Source organism: Argopecten irradians, chromosome 14 (genome assembly GCF_041381155.1).
Source record: "Argopecten irradians isolate NY chromosome 14, Ai_NY, whole genome shotgun sequence".
Taxonomy (NCBI): domain Eukaryota; kingdom Metazoa; phylum Mollusca; class Bivalvia; order Pectinida; family Pectinidae; genus Argopecten; species Argopecten irradians.
In genome coordinates this window covers 12,156,176-12,174,460 of record NC_091147.1, presented here as the reverse complement: position 1 = coordinate 12,174,460, position 18,285 = coordinate 12,156,176, and the positions used below count along the sequence as shown (strand labels likewise).

General features: G+C 33.6%; 1 long non-coding RNA gene across 1 annotated transcript; it reads left to right on the top strand.

Moving 5' to 3' along the window:
- The first annotated feature begins 10,353 nt into the window (after window positions 1–10,353).
- LOC138307306 (uncharacterized) lies at window positions 10,354–12,411 on the top strand. The gene is made up of 3 exons (XR_011205964.1): window positions 10,354–10,483; window positions 11,642–11,802; window positions 12,173–12,411. It is a non-coding gene; the product is annotated as an uncharacterized lncRNA (long non-coding RNA).
- The last annotated feature ends 5,874 nt before the right edge of the window (window positions 12,412–18,285 follow it).

Below are 18,285 nucleotides of genomic sequence, written 5' to 3'. Positions count from 1 at the left end.
CTTGTTCATACACGTGGAGTAGTGTGTACCAGACACCGTGCTCACCTGTGTGCGGTTATATACTGGACACGTATTACTGTTTTACAATTCACTATGCTACATCATAATAATGTCTGTAATGTTGAGTAGTATGTCTGAATATATACAGTGTAACGTATATGAAAAGTGCTTGTTTTTATTTACTACTGCCCAATTCAAGACAACGGTTTGATAACGAACCGCACGTACAGTGTATTACCAGAAACATATATACATAGAGATTGGAAAACTCTTTCTTTGTCTTTGTTGACAGGAAGCGGGATCTCCGGTTTACAGGCATTTTCCCTTGGCTAACTTCTTTTAAGTGTATTCTCTTACACATGATATTTTTGCATCAACACAAAGTTCTTAATAAAAATAAACATTATATCATGGTTTGATGTGATCAGTTTTCCCGATTGATGTTATTGAATATGATTTTTGAAAGCACGAAAATAAGTATTTTTACATGTTTTTTTTTTCGAAAATCAGACATTCAAAACCGGAAGTGCATTTTGTTTTATTTATACATACATGTAAGACGTTAAATTATTATTTTTTCTATCCAAAATCGTACTCAAACAATCTGAAAAATACTGAACTTTCATAATATATCAAAGTGATTCTGCTGTAATTTAATATTTAAAAGTTTAGTTAAAAACCCCTAAGCACATACAGAGGTGCATCTGCCGATCGTAAAAATGGCGGAGTTGCCAATCTCCATTTATATATGTTTCTGGTATAACAAACGTCGATAGCGTGATCAATAATTCACTAAACGTGGCGTGTGAACATTTACAAAGTAGCATTGCCTGTCGGTCACCTTGGTATCCCGTTAATTATTAAGTTTTAGCTTACCGGAGATGGTACAGTGTAGCTGAAAGGTCAACTAATCGAATTGCAATATATTACTACTGTAATACACATTAACAGCACTGCTGTAGAGGGGAAATAACCTACAATATATAACAGATTCATTACCTTATGAATTTTCATTCATATCGAGGGGTCAAATTATGGAGTTAATTGTTCTTATATAAAAGTACACAATTTCTTAATTTTTTCAACTTGTAACATTAATTAATTCTTTAAATTTTATAATGTTTGGTCTTAACCAATAATATTTGACTATGTATAACATTCAAGTACATAATGATACAATAAGTACATTTTCTATTATTATATCCAATCTGGTGTTATCTACCAGTTTCACCTACAGTATAGATTTGTGATTAGTTGTACAAAAGTTACAAAAAGTGGTTCTATCTTTATCATTTAAGATATCTAAATAATTTTTCAAAGTGGCAGTTATCTAAAAAAATATAACATATAGTTTTTAATGAATTGTTTACATAACCCTTCCATTTCTGTAAATAGTGGTCATATCATAACTTACTATTATAAACCTATCCACTAATATATATAGTGTGAAGTTAGTTCAACTATACCGACACATCAATACATCAAACATGTAAGCCGTTAATGACACAATTGGAGCTCTAGAACGAAACTTAATTGTTTTTAGCTCACAAAACCATATTTTACTAGACTGTGACACTTTTATGTACGGGTTATTTCCATTTCAAAAACGTTAGGCAGACGTTGAATGATGCATTTTATGAGATATGCAAATGAACTGCACCATTGTCATGCAACATAATTTTTGTAAAAGTAGTTTCACATGGTAGGTAGGGAGAAATAAACAGCAGTCGGTGGCGGATCTCCAGGGAAAACTATTCTGGTTATTGTTGTATTGTTACTGAGTTGCTGGTGGCCCTACAGTTGGAGAAACCGAGAAGAAAAACGAAATCAAATCAAAGTACTCAAAGTACTGCAAAAACAACGCAACAGAAACAGGAAAATAGAATGAAATCAAATGAATTTCCAAAATATAAAAACCATATTACAAATACTTTTATATCAACTATTTCAAGAACATTCAACTGATCACAGAAAATACATATTTTGTTTGACATTTTTTCTTAATTAAAGTTCCTACAAGAGAAAATAGAAATAAGTTTTTATCCTATACTCTTGTTTCTTATGATGCATATACACTTATTTTGGTAAAATCATGCACACATGAGGACAGCCTTATTAGTTATATTGCCATTACTTAAAGCTGACAATGCAAGTTAAAATTATTAACATGATTTTTTTTAAAAATAAGTATACTCGTTTTTCCAAGAATCGTTTATGAGACATTCCCCGGTTGAGGACAGCCATTTTTGTTTTACATTCCGACGACTCACCGACCCCTATATAAAGCGCGTGAATCGACACACGTGCGCTCATTCAAGTACCTATACACCTAGCAGTCCACAGGTTATGTCACCTACAAATAGGTAAACAAAACCCTCACCTGTAAAACTATATGGGACTTTTTTTAGCAAGAAAACATGTCAACTCCTCGAAGTTGTCATTTAGATGTTTCTCAAAATAAAATTCCAACGCAAGTGAATAGAAATCCAAAAATAATCCGTCCACATATCTCCACGTATATCATCGTACCCGACGCACTCAACTGACCATATACACGTGACTACGTACCTGATCCGAACGAGCGACAACTATCAAGGACACACACGTGTCGTTGTACATGTACGTGTAAAACTTAGTGTATATTGAAGTGTTTTATTAGTTCGTATTGGACATATGTTGGGATATAGCATTCATCTATTACTTCAATGAAATATTGTCAGGTGAGTGCAGTGTTTATTTTCAATTTGACATTGTTATTTGCAATATCGGGGCATGTGTATCTGAGACAAGATATGTTTAGAATGATACACGTGTGTCAAGTGTCCCGTGCTTTATATAGGGGGTTGGCCAGTGAAGGTTACTAAGCAGAGCAAAAGAAAAATGGCTGCCACTTCCTTAGATACCACACTGTCATAACTAGGGGATGTCTCAGAAACAATTTTTGAAAAAAAAATATTTCGTTAATATTTTTTTTTTAAATTTCAACTGCATGTTTTTAACTTGCATTGTCAGCTTTAAGATCTGTTTTTAACAGTCATTCAAAAATATTATTTTAAGGTACACAGAAAGAGCATCTGATTAGTTTACTTTATAGCTGTAATGCACTCTCAGGTCTGTAAGCTTTAGATAGTAAGTCCAATTTGAATTGTCATTAACAGAGAATATGTAAGATGGACAGAGGAGTCACCAGCAAGCAGAACAATCAGAAAGTACTGGTATAAGGTACAGTTGACCTAGATGTCAACTGTGTATTATATAACACTCTGTGCATTCTATACACACTTTGCGTATTCTACCAATCAGAAGGCAGTCTTCCCATGACTACTGATTGTTCCAAAGGGTTATTATTTAATGAATAGAGAATTAATGAATGGAAGTTTATGAATGAAATGGTTCAAGAGATCACCACTAGATGTCATTGTAGGGCAAGTCCTACAAATCAACAGTAAACCGGATAGCAATAATACAAACGCTACTCAAGTTGAATTAAAAACTGTCCTATGGTGGCAGACACGACATCCAGGGTACTTAAATTAGTAATGTTTTCTGTAAAATCTACCTCCCTTTCAAAAACGTTAGAAAACGTTGAACTATGCATTTTATGGTATGCAAATGAGCTGTACCATTACCATGCAACACAACTTTGGTATAATTACAATCCAACGGTACGTATACACATCAGCCAAATAAAAGGACGAGTGCTATTTTTATAAACTCGTATACTTAATTTGGTTGTCAGATAGCTATAAATAGTTTAAACAATTAAGTGCTAACTTTTCAGTATAAAGGATATGATTGGCAAAGAGTTATGATTCCGTCGATCAGTTAAAAGAATGCTATTCATTAACATTCGTATTTACATAATTATCTATCAAAAGGTAGAACACAACTAACATATTTCAGCGATTAATTATTACATGCCTATACATCAAATGTTTAAAATATATAACCTTATTATGATTTGCGGTTTTATGTAACTCTCCATGTTTTAAAGTAAAATGATTCTTCGCTTTTCATTTCATTTATCATACATTGTAGCTCGGTTTTCATCATCGTCGGAGACCCACGAGTGACCGCACTATACTACGCTACACTTATCACCAATGGGCAAACTCCTCGTAAAATCCTCTTAAGACATGCTAATTCACATACTAGAATTGACCAATTAGAATACTCGATACATAGTTCAGAACTCTTCAGAGTGAAGGCTGGTTTATTATCTTGAAGACAAAAAAAAATCTCGGCGCCAAAAAAAACATGTGAGTTTTGTATTCAAAAACGATCAAGGACAAATCATACAGATCTCTATCTTCCAAAACTATTCTCATTTGACCACATATATATTATAGGTCATGTAGTATATGGTGAGTATGGAGGTATGACACCAAAGGTATAGAATGAAGTTGTTGACCACGGTGAGTGTTAAACCAGCTGTGTTTGGTTACAATGTAGGTCAAGGCGGTGTTGGCTTTCATGACGTTGACTACAACATACCTATGCCCTAATTAATACTTAATAACATTAAGATTTATTAGTATAAAACACTCATATGACAATACCTATTTCTGCCCTAATAAAGCATACTATTATTATATAAATACAGAAATAAAGTCAGTGCGCTAATACTAATATGAGAAATAAACGATGCTAACTACCCGCGCGGGTCAGGGGCCGCGGTGGCTAAAAGTGGTTAGGGAGATGTCCTCTACATTATAACCACAAGGCCCTACCCCTCTGGGATAACGGGTTAGAATACACATGTGGGTGCAGTTGCCGCGGAGGTAACTGACCCGCTAGTGGCGTGTGGGGTGTTTTCCTCCTTTTGTACGTGCCGGCTTTCCTCCACCTACGAATACCTGGCAGGGGGGGGAGGCGCTCCTAAACAAGGAACCCTGGCTGTGTAGCATGACAGTAATACATTAGGCAGCGTTAAAACTAATGATAACCAAAGATGACAAACGGGGGCGCTTTTGTTCATATAGTTTACCATTGCCCCTATCACACACAGCGTGTATAGAGCGGCGATACCTAAACATTCGCCATGTGCAAGTGTTGGCCATCCCGTATACTGTATATAACGCTTACTCTGATTGGCTGAAATTCCATCGCAAAAATGTACTGGAACCAATCAAAATTCTCATGCATATAAATTACTACAAGGACGTTACGAGGAGTTTGGTGCCCACGGGTGATAAGTGTAGTGTAGTGCTATCACCAGTGGGTCTCCGACGATGGGTTTTCATTTAGCAATGTACATGTAGATCGTTTATCATATATCATACATTGTAGCTCGTTTTCATTTATCATACAGTGTAGCTCGTTTTTCATTTTATCTGTAAAATAATACGGAAATGTTAAAATTTAGAAAATTTGTACATAAAGTCAATTTCTAAATCTTAACATTTCCCAGTATTATTTTACATACGTGTCCAATGTCATAAATTAGTAACAATTTAGTTAAAAAAATGGTCCTTAAATATTATTATAAAATCTTTCTAAATTTTAACATTTACATATGATTTTACATATAATATTTCCAAAAACGCTTGTTTGAGTATGACCTATGATGTGGGTTTGTTGGTTCCATGGCTCGTCGAGGTTCATGTCGATGTTGTGTTGATGAAATGAAGGACTGTATTTGTTATGTCGACGATTACTTTCTTGGTTCAATCGTAAATATATTTACATATGCTTATTACATACAATTTATGTAGTGTGCTTGTCATCATGAGCCCAAAAAGGGTCCACACACAAGTGTAATTTCCCAGAGTGTGTCCTGACCCCAAAAAATGGAGCGGTCAGACAGCTGTTTCTAACCGTCTATGCTTGGCCTTAAATACCTGATGAATGTTTGTCAGAATAGATACGACACGGAACATAATTGTCGGTACAACATTGGAGTCCTTTTTCCGTGTCGTATGCTGGTCTAATGTTTGTTTGCCTGCAGATAATTCTGCCATGATATTTCTGTGGTTCATTCAGTGTCTTATAAGTAAGATAACTTTAATTAATATTAAATGACCTTGGCTTGATAATTACACATTTAAATGTATTTTTAGTAGGAAGGTAGGTTACTGTATGTAATTGCTTCTGTACATTTTTTTTCAAAATCGTTGTAAACTTTATATTTCCTCACAAGAAGTTTCGATAATTTGATGCAAAAAGGATGATATTTTGTTATAATTCAATCTCCTATCGTGCTTATATTCCGCATTTACACCGCTAAAACATATTAGTCATACATTTCGATCATCAGCCCATTAAAACAAATGTCGTTCGCAATGTGCCCCTGGATGGCTGATGCATTCTGAGAATATAAGAATTATGTTAATATATGTATTCTCATCGTAACCCACCTAATAAAGCATACTATTAGTATATAAATACATAATAAAGTCCTATACTATTATGAACGAAGCTAACAACGCGCGCAGGGGCCGCGGTGGCAAAAGTGGTTAAGATGTCTTGACATATAACCACAAGCCCTCCACCTCTGTGATACGGGTTCGAATCCCATGTGGGGCAGTTGCCAGATACTGACCGCTGGCGGGTGGTTTTTCTCCGGGTACTCCGGCTTTCCTCCACCAACAAACCTGGCACGTCCTAACATGACCCTGGCTGTTAATACATGTAGGACGTTAAACTAATGAAATCAAAAGCTGACAACGCTTTTGTTCATAGTTTACCTTGCCCATACACACACGTGTATCGCGTACCTAAACATTCGCCAGGTGCAAGTGTTGGCCATCCCGTATACTGTATATAACGCTTACTCTGATTGGCTGAAATTCCATCGCAAAAATGTACTGGAACCAATCAAATTCTTCATGCATATAAATTACTACAAGGACGTTACGAGGAGTTTGCCCACGGGTGATAAGTGTAGTGTAGTGCTATCACCCGTGGGTCTCCGACGATGGGTTTTCATTTAGCAATGTACATGTAGATCGTTTATCATATAGCATACATTGTAGCTCGTTTTTCATTTATCATACAGTGTAGCTCGTTTTTCGTTTATCTGTAAAATAATACGGAAATGTTAAAATTTAGAAAATTTGTACATAGTCAATTTTCTAAATCTTAACATTTCCATGTTATTTTACATACGTGTCAATGTCATAAATTATAACAATTTAGTTAAAAATGGTAAAATATATTATAAAATTTCTAAATTTTAACATTTACATATGATTTTACATATAATATTTCCAAACGCTTGTTTGAGTATGGCTTGATGTGGGTTTGTTGGTTCCATGGCTCGTGAGGTTCATGTCGATGTTGTGTTGATGAAATGAAGGACTGTATTGTTATGTCGACGTTTACTTTCTTTGCTCAATCGTAAATATTTACATATGCATATTATATACAATTTATGTAGTGCTTGTCATCATGAGCCCAAAAGGGGCCACACACAAGTTTATTTCCCAGAGTGTGTCTGACCCCAAAAATGGAGCGGTCAGACAGCTGTTTCTAACCGTCTATGCTTGGCCTTAAATACCTGATGAATGTTTGTCAGAATAGATACGACACGGAACATAATTGTCGGTACAACATTGGAGTCCTTTTTCCGTGTCGTATGCTGGTCTAATGTTTGTTTGCCTGAAGATAATTCCGCCATGATATTCTGTGGTTCATTCAGTGTCTTATAAGTAAGATAACTTTAATTAATACTAAATGACCTTCGCTTGATAATTACACATTTAAATGTATTTTTAGTAGGAAAGTAGGTTACTGTATGTATTTGCTTCTGTACATTTTTTTCAAAATCGTTGTAAACTTATATTTCCTCACAGGAAATTTCGATAATTTGATGCAAAAGGATGATATTTTGTTATAATTCAATCTCCTATCGTGCTTATATTCCGCATTTACACTGGCTAAACATATTAGTTATACATTTCGATCATCAGCCCATTAAAACAAATGTGCCCCTGGATGGCTGATGCATTCTGAGAATATAAGAATTATGTTAATATATGTATTCTCATCGTAACCCACTTCGTGCTTTATTACAAAATGTGTTACTAGTATACACCTATAACATAAAAATCTGTTCAAGTTGATCCTTAAACATAACGGATGTTTAATCGTGTATATATGTGTCTTTTGGTGCATACGCAAACAGTACTTCATTTCATATCAGCCATAATGCCATGCATTTTTTCATAATTCAATTAATTATTTTTGATATTTTCATCTTTGAGTGAAATAAGAAGCTCCAACTTTCCAATGGTGGTTATGGTGAAAATTATGTACCGTTTATCACTGAAAAAAACTCCTTATTTGTCTGTCTCTTTTTTGATAGAGCAAAAATACCATTTTTTAGCGGTGGAGTATTTTTAATCACATGTTTTTTTATGCATACGTTAAATGCTGACAATAAAGGAAGGTGACGTGATGTAGAACAAAACCTCCGCGTAATGATAACGCGACGATGCATGACTGTGTTTGATATACAGTTGTATTCAATATATTTTTCTAATTTTGTATTAATATTTCAAATACTGATTGTGGCAAGATATTTTTGTACCAATACAGGCATACGAGAGCTAATGATAAAAGTATACATGTATTATCTGCCGTCTAACCGTGACATGATGGTACAAATATAATAGGATAGATAAGATTTTTTGGATGTTATTTTTAATCTAAACTTGCCTCTCCGAAGGGAAACGCGTGTGTACTGATGTATTATAACTGAAGTTCGCCAAATGCCTCATAAATATTTTTTTTAATGGAAATGAAATACCAAACAGAAAAGCATTTCTTGTAACATGCTATTGACAACAACCCCATTTTAGTTTTCGGATGAACTTTTGGCAGAGTGCGGGTGATGTCTATTTCTTCCCAATAAACGGGACACAGACTGTACAAACTGGACGCCTTTCTATTATTGGAGTAAGACAACTTGCTTGTCCGTTATCAGTATGATGCGCCATGATGGATTATGATGTTATGTATCATTTGAGTACGTTTCAGTGACACTATACAATGGCCGATATTCCCTATTTTAATAATAAAAACATAATTGCTTAAAAACGTCATTCACAACGCATACAGGGGAGGCACTTGTACGCATTAGCTTGATTCTTTGTTGTGTATCTTACGGTGTGAGTTATGGGAGTTGCTACTTATTCATTTTGTATTATGTTAATGTGATAGATATTGCTATAATTACAGAAAGTGCACGCCGTCCCTTCTCATTCGTTACAACAGAAAATATGAAAAGCATGACCTGAATGAATATTTTTTGAACAATAAAAACACATTTTGCATATTTTGATATACCAAGGACTGTAAATTTACTGAACAATCAATCCCCATGCATCATTCCGTAGCCATGCATGTCGTTGATATTAGTATAAATATCATAACATTTTTGAAAGTGAGTGCAAACTCAATGTTCAAGACACTCTAATAGGTAAGTACTGTAAATATATGTGTCACACATGTGTTGGGTCTTCAATGCACATATAGACAACAACACGTAGACACGAAATCTTTCACTAAGCCTGCCAAAGACACATTACAGATTAAAGCTTGTGTTACTACATATGTAAAGGTACCTTTGTGACAGTAAGCCATATAAATGGATGTGTGTTTTCTTAGAACATACGTGTGATATTTTAACATATATATTGATTTACTGCAGTATTATCCTTTGCTCTGTGCTCATGTCCACCTATCTATATTTTCTTCAGTTCAAGCCTATTTATACACTGCATACATATTTCGCTTAGCTTTTCTATTATTTTATTGCTAGTTTGTGTTGATATACTTGATACTAGCTACCTTTCAAGATGCTCCACCGCTGACAAATGGTTTTTTTTTCTGTCAAAAACAGGAGCAGACGAATTAGTATTTTTTTTTTATTCAGTTGCAAAAGTTTACTGACCATTGTCACCATGGAAAAGTTTGAGCTTCTAATTTTATTTCAAGATAAAATATCAAAAATAATTGATTGCATTCCCAAAAAAAAAATCCGTGGTGCTATGTTCTATTTTAAATGAAGTACTGATTGCGCATGCACCAAAACCAACTTAGTTATTTTATATCATGTTTTTGTGTTAATTAGACGTATCTATACACGATTAAACACCAATTTTTGTTCAAATGATCAGTATCGTTTATGCTCTGTCGGCGGTGGAGTATCTTTAAGATAACTTTTGCAGACATTAGATTTTACCGTGATGAAAATGCAAATTGCGAGATCGTTAAACAAATCTAATATTTGGTATGTTTTTTTCGATAATTCAGCTCCCCTTTTCCAGTCATGGGCTGATTTGCATTATATTAAGCGTTTACTGATCAAACGTTAAAATATGTCTGGTCTCTACCATTTTGTTTCAGTTATTTCCTTTGTTTTTTGCTGATAGAGGGAGCAGCATGCTGAGAGTGACAGCCGTACTGCTAGTGGTGGCCGTGGTTGTCGTCGCTGTCCAAGCCACCCTGTACTCCAGTCAAGTATCGTATGACTTCCCAGGTATAAACAGCTATCAGTAAATAGAACATATACATATTAAAGTTTATAAACTTCGATTATTTACAATTTGTATCTACAACTTTTTATAATCATCATGAATTTAATGTCATTGTTCAAAGTTTCGATTCTGTATAAAGTTATACTTAAATCAGTGATCGTTTCTCATACAGTATATTAAGCGTACCATTTCCCCCAGTATTGTATTCAAGCGAAAAGAGTTTTGGGAGCAAATTTGTAATATAGCACTATGAAATGAACAACCGTTTTTAGAACGACTATGTTTATTCTTATTCTATTCCGAATTTGCATATTACAGAGTTATCTGCACTTGCGGGTAGGTATTGATTGTGACGTCATGTGTTTGCGAGCGTAACGTCATATGTTTCGAAGACGTAACAATCGATGCCTACCCGCAAGGGAGCTAGCTCTGTAAATGCAAAGACGGAATAGCTGTAGGTAATATATGGACTCAAATGTCCCAGAATCCTCCACAGTTCAATATTGTTTATACATGTGTTATATACAGCCATTTCATAAACTTACTATCAAGAGTTTAGTGGATAATTACTTTATTTAGTGTGATTCTCATGTTAAAATGAGTAAAGGCTAAACTACACAAATTGTGTTATGTCTTAACAACTGATTTCAAGACGGATTGAAATAAATAGGTCGGATCTTTGTCGAGTTCTGTTTCACAATTTACTATGTTAATCTTTGTTAAATACGCATAAGAGAATTTACTGACTGTTGCTGACTATATAACTGTAATTGTCACCGTAGTTTGCGCCAGTGCGCACTATAATAAAAACAGACTTACTTAAAATAACTGTTTTGGATGTAGGATGGTCATTAATAAAATTGAACCAAAATTTCGGACATAAAGACCTTTAGCCGTTTTATGATATTTCCGTAGTGTATGCGTTTTGATATTTTAAAACGCTTCACAGTTCCGCTGCCTAGATCGCCGTGCTTTTGGGTCAATGTGATATTATGGTGATTCTATTAATCCAGAGTATGTTTAATCATAGTTTGCTGCTTAAATCATCCAACCATTAACACCATATTTAATCATGCCTGACGCGTCATTGTGGAATATCAAGACATTTTATTACTGTATGAAGAATTTTACCCTTTAAATCCTGATTTTGATTTATCCAGATTGGAATGACCGCCAAGTCAATCACTACCCGACTGTTTACCCGCACCGTCAGTTTGGACATTATAGATGTTGTCCCTCGATCTACTGTAGGCCCGGAAGCTCTATCCGCAGACGAAGGGGAAGAGGCTGGATTGGATAACGACTCTAGCAATAATTAAGGGTACATATTATATTATTTTATACCTCTTCAATTATACTAGGACACAAGTGCAATTGATTCAATAAGGTAGTTTTTTTCGTTTGTACGAAATTGTTAGAAATTCAGAAACATCATATGGTAATAAAGCTTGGCACAGTTTTATGAACATAAATTAAATTTTACCTTCATATTCTCTAAAGGAAAGCATTACAGATTTTAAGGAATGCTCATAAACTTATAATTATATCCTTAACTGCTATAATGCTTTCCTATGGGAAACTTAGTTAAGGAATTCCTTAAAGTTAAGGAATGTTTATGAAAATGGGCGCTGATCTTGTATGTTACATGTAAGTAATTCCTTTTCTTAACACTCTCATTTAATATGTTTCAGGTTCTTCACGCGCCTCAACAATTTTTTAACTAAAACATTCACTAATAAATATTGCCTGAAAATAAACGCAGTACAGTTCAATCGTGTTTTCAAAGCAGTTCCAAACGAAGTATATCAAACACAAGTTCCGAAATTGAAGCAAATGTACATAAGAATGGTCAATACGCGAAGTTAAATGTCTTTACAAAGCATTATGGAGAACTTTTGAACTAAACACCATGTGTTCCAAAAGAGTAAGTTACCGCACCACATAACCCGTTAAGCCATGCACTCGTGGAAAAAAGCTCACCCTGCATTGGATGAAATTTGACTGGTATCCATCAGTAAACAAGAAATATCCTCTCTCTATATATGAATTACGCCAAGATATCATGCCTTAGTCACACTTGCTTGACTATTCAGTCGAACACTTTAAGTATTGTTACATATCAATCTCTGCTGTGTTATTGATAATAGGCTTTTTTGTCATCTCTGTCGTGTTATTGATAATAGGTTTTTTTTTGTCATCTCTGCTGTGTTAGTGATAATAGGTTTTTTTGTTATCTCTATGCCTGTTAGTGATAATAGGCTTTTTTTGTCATCTCTGCTGTGTTTGTGATAAAATTGGCTTTTTTGTCATCTCTGCTGTGTTATTGATAATAGGCTTTTTTGTCATCCTCTGTCGTGTTATGATAATAGGCTTCTTGTCATCCATCTCTGCTGTTTTATGATAATAGGTTTTTTTTGTCATCTTTGCTGTTGATTTAGTAACAAATAGGCTTTTTTGTCATCTCTGCTGTGTTATTGATAATAGGTTTTTTTGTCACCTCTGTTTGTTAGTAATAATAAGTTTTTTTGTCATCTTTGCTGAGCTATTGATAAAAGAAATAAGCTTTTTTGTAATCTCTGCTGTGTTATTGATAATAGGTTTTTTTTGTCATCTTTGCTGTGAGCTATTGATAAATAGGCTTTTTTGTCATCTCTGCTGTGTTATTCATAATGGGTTTTTTGTTATCTCTGCTGTTAGTGATAATAGGCTTTTTGTCATCTCTGCTGTGTTATTGATAATAGGCTTTTTTGTCATCTCTGTCGTGTTATTGATATTAGGCTTTTTGTCATCATCTCTGCTGTGTTATTGATAATAGGGTTTTTTTTTGTCATCTTTGCTGTGTTAGTATAATAGGCTTTTTTGTCATCTCTGCTGTGTTATTGATAATAGGTTTTTTGTCATCTCTGTTGTGTTAGTAATAATAAGTTTTTTTGTCATCTTTGCTGAGCTTTGTGAATAAGCTTTTTTTGTCATCTCTGCTGTGTTATTGATAATAGGTTTTTTTTGTCATCTCTGCTGTGTTATTCATAATGGTTTTTTGGTTATCTCTGCCTGTTAGTGATAATAGGCTTTTTTGTCATCTCTGCTGTGTTATTGATAATAGGCTTTTTTTCATCTCTGTCGTGTTATTGATAATAGGCTTTTTGTCATCCATCTCTGCTGTGTTATTGATAATAGGGTGGTTTTTTTGTCATCTTTGCTGTGTTTATTGATAATAGGTTTTTTATGTCATCTCTGTTGTGTTATTGATAATAGGCTTTTTTGTCATATCTGCGGTGTTATTGATAATAGTTTTTGTTGTCATCTCTGCTGTTTTAGTAATAATAGTTTTTTGTCATCTCTGCACGTGTTATTGATATAATAGTTTTTTTTGTCATCTCTGCTGTGTTATTGATAATAGGTTGTTTTTTTTGTCATATCTGCTGTGTTATTGATAATAGTTTTTTTTGTCATCTCTGCTGTGTTAGTGATAATAGGTTTTTTTGTCATCTCTGCTGTGTTAGTGATAATAGGTTTTTTTGTCATCTCTGCTGTGTTATTGATAATATGCTTTTTTGTCATCTCTGTCGTGTTATTGATAATAGGCTTCTTGTCATCCATCTCTGCTGTGTTATTGATAATAGGTTTTTTTTTGTCATCTATGCTGTGTTAGTAACAATAGGCTTTTTTTGTCATCTCTGCTGTGTTATTGATAATAGGTTTTTTGTCATCTCTGTTGTGTTAGTTAGTAATAATAGGTTTTTTTGTCATCTTTGCTGAGCTATTGATAATAAGCTTTTTTGTCATCTCTGCTGTGTTATTGATAATAGTTTTTTTTGTCATCTTTGCTGAGCTATTGATAATAGGCTTTTTTGTCATCTCTGCTGTGTTATTGATAATAGTTTTTTTTGTCATCTCTGCTGTGTTATTCATAATGGGTTTTTTGGTTATCTCTGCCTGTTAGTGATAATAGGCTTTTTTGTCATCTCTGCTGTGTTATTGATAATAGGCTTTTTGTCATCTCTGTCTGTGTTTATTGATAATAGACTTTTTTGTCATCTCTGCTGTGTAAGTGATAATAGGTTTTTTTGTCATCTCTGTCGTGTTATTGATAATATGCTTTTTTTCATCTCTGCTGTGTTAGTGATAATAGGCTTTTTTTTCATCCCTGCTGTGTTAGTGATAATAGGCTTTTTTGGGCATCTCTGTCGTGTTATTGATAATAGACTTTTTTGTCATCTCTGCTGTGTTATTGTTAATAGGCTTTTTTTTGTCATCTCTATTGTGTTATCGATAATAGATTTTTTGTCATCTCTGCTGTGTTATTGATAATAGATTTTTTTTGTCATCTCTGCTGTGTTATTGATAATAGTTTTTTTGTCATCTTTGCTGAGCTATTGATAATAGGCTTTTTTGTTATCTCTGCTGTGTTATTGATAATAGAGTTTTTTGTCATCTCTGCTGTGTTAGTGATAATAGGTTTTTTTGTTATTTCTGCCTGTTAGAGATAATAGGATTTTGATCATCTCTGCTGTGTTAGTGATAATAGTCTTTTTTGTCATATCTGCTGTGTTATTGATAATATGATTTTTTGTCATCTCTGCTGTGTTAGTGATAATAGATTTTTTGTCATCTCTGCTGTGTTATTGATAATATGATTTTTTGTCATCTCTGCTGTGTTAGTGATAATAGATTTTTTGTCATCTCTGCTGTGTCATTGATAATAGGTTTTTTGTCATCTTCTGCTGTGTTATTGATAATAGAGTTTTTTGTCATCTCTGCTGTGTTATTGATAATATGATTTTTTTGTCATCTCTGCTGTGTTAGTGATAATAGATTTTTTGTCATCTCTGCTGTGTTATTGATAATATGATTTTTTGTCATCTCTGTTGTTAGTTAGTAATAATAGGTTTTTTGTCATCTCTGTTGTGTTATTGATAATAGGCTTTTTTGTCATCTCTGCTGTATTAGTGATAATAGGCTTTTTTGTCATCTCTGCACGTGTTAGTGATAACAGTTTTTTTGTCATCTCTGCTGTGTTATTGATAATAGGTTTTTTTTGTTCATCTCTGCTGTGTTATTGATAATAGGCTTTTTTGTCATCACTTTCGTGTTATTGATAATAGGCTTTTTGTCATCCATCTCTGCTGTGTTATTGATAATAGGGTTTTTTTGTCATCTTTGCTGTGTTAGTAACAATTGGCTTTTTTGTCATCTCTGCTGTGTTATTGATAATAGGTTTTTTGTCATCTCTGTTGTGTTATTGATAATAGTTTTTTTTGTCATCTTTGCTGAGCTATTGATAATAAGCTTTTTTGTCATCTCTGCTGTGTTATTGATAATTAGTTTTTTTTCTGTCATCTTTGCTGAGCTATTGATAATAGGCTTTTTTGTCATCTCTGCTGTGTTATTCATAATAGGGTTTTTGGTTATCTCTGCCTGTTAGTGATAATAGGCTTTTTTGTCATCTCTGCTGTGTTATTGATAATAGGCTTTTTTCATCTCTGTCGTGTTATTGATAATAGGCTTTTTGTCATCCATCTCTGCTGTGTTATTGATAATAGGGTGGGTTTTTTTTGTCATCTTTGCTGTGTTAGTAACAATAGGCTTTTTTGTCATCTCTGCTGTGTTATTGATAATAGGTTTTTTGTCATCTCTGTTGTGTTAGTAATAATAGGTTTTTTTGTCATCTCTGCTGTGTTAGTGATAATAATTTTTTGTCATATCTGCGGTGTTATTGATAATAGTTTTTTTGTCATCTCTGCTGTTTTAGTAATAATAGTTTTTTGTCATCTCTGAACGTGTTATTGATAATAGGCTTTTTGTCATCTCTGCTGTGTTAGTGATAATAGTTTTTTTGTCATCTCTGCTGTGTAATTGATAATAGGTTTTTTTTGTCATCTCTGCTGTGTTAGTGATAATAGGTTTTTTGTTATCTCTGCCTGTTAGTGATAAATAGGCTTTTTTGTCATCTCTGCTGTGTTAGTGATAATAGGTTTTTTTGTCATCTCTGCCTGTTATTGATAATAGGCTTTTTGTCATCTCTGCTGTGTTAGTGATAATAGGCTTTTTTGTCATCTCTGCTGTGTTATTGATAATAGGCTTTTTTGTCATCTCTGTCGTGTTATTGATAATAGGTTTTTTTGTCATCTCTGCTGTGTTAGTGATAATAGGCTTTTTTGTTATCTCTGCCTGTTTAGTGATAATAGGCTTTTTTGTCATCTCTGCTGTGTTATTGATAATAGGCTTTTTTTGTCATCTCTGCTGTGTTATTGATAATAGGCTTTTTTGTCATCTCTGTCGTGTTATTGATAATAGGCTTCTTGTTTGATCATCTCTGCTGTGTTATTGATAATAGGTTTTTTTTGTCATCTTTGCTGTGTTAGTGAATAATAGGCTTTTTTGTCATCTCTGCTGTGTTATTGATAATAGGTCATCTCTGTTGTGTTTTATAATAGTTTTTGTCATCTCTGCTGTGTTATTGATAATAGGCTTTTTTGTCATCTCTGCTGTGTTATTGATAATAGGTTTTTTTTGTCATCTCTGCTGTGTTATTGATAATAGGCTTTTTTGTCATCTCTGCTGTGTTATTGATAATAGGTTTTTTGTTGTTTTTGTATCTCTGCTCTGTTTAGTGATAATAGGCTTTTTTGTCATCTCTGCTGTGTTATTGATAATAGGCTTTTTTTTGTCATCTCTGCTGTGTTATTGATAATGCTTTTTGTTTCATCTCTGCTGTGTTATTGATAATAGGTTTTTTTTGTCATCTTGCTGTGTTTAATGTTTTTTGTCATCTCTGCTGTGTTATTGATAATAGGTTTTTTGTCATCTCTGCTGTGTTATTGATAATAGTTTTTTAGTTTTTTGTCATCTCTGCTGTGTTATTGATAATAGGTTTTTTTGTCATCTCTGCTGTGTTATTCATAATGGGTTTTTTGGTTATCTCTGCCTGTTAGTGATAATAGGCTTTTTTGTCATCTCTGCTGTGTTATTGATAATAGGTTTTTTTTCATCTCTGTCGTGTTATTGATAATAGGCTTTTTTGTCATCCATCTCTGCTGTGTTATTGATAATAGGGTGGTTTTTTTTTGTCATCTCTGTTGTGTTATTGATAACAATAGGCTTTTTTGTTTTCATCTCTGCTGTGTTATTGTATAATAGGTTTTTTGTTATCTCTGCCTGTTATTGATAATCCTGCTGTGTTAGTGATAATAGTTTTTTGTCATCTCTGTTGTGTTATTGATAATAGGCTTTTTTGTCATCTCTGTCGTGTTATTGATAATAGGCTTTTTTCATCCATCTCTGCTGTGTTATTGATAATAGGTTTTTTTTTCATCTTTTTGCTGTGTTAGTAACAATAGGCTTTTTTGTCATCTCTGCTGTGTTATTGATAATAGGTTTTTTGTCATCTCTGTTGTGTTAGTAATAATAGGTTTTTTTGTCATCTTTGCTGAGCTATTGATAATAAGCTTTTTTGTCATCTCTGCTGTGTTATTGATAATAGTTTTTTTGTCATCTTTGCTGAGCTATTGATAATAGGCTTTTTTGTCATCTCTGCTGTGTTATTGATAATAGGTTTTTTTTGTCATCTCTGCTGTGTTATTCATAATGGGTTTTTTGGTTATCTCTGCCTGTTAGTGATAATAGGCTTTTTTGTCATCTCTGCTGTGTTATTGATAATAGGCTTTTTTGTCATCTCTGTCGTGTTATTGATAATATGCTTTTTTTCATCTCTGCTGTGTTAGTGATAATAGGTTTTTTTTGTCATCTCTGTCGTGTTATTGATAATATGCTTTTTTGTCATCTCTGCTGTGTTATTGATAAT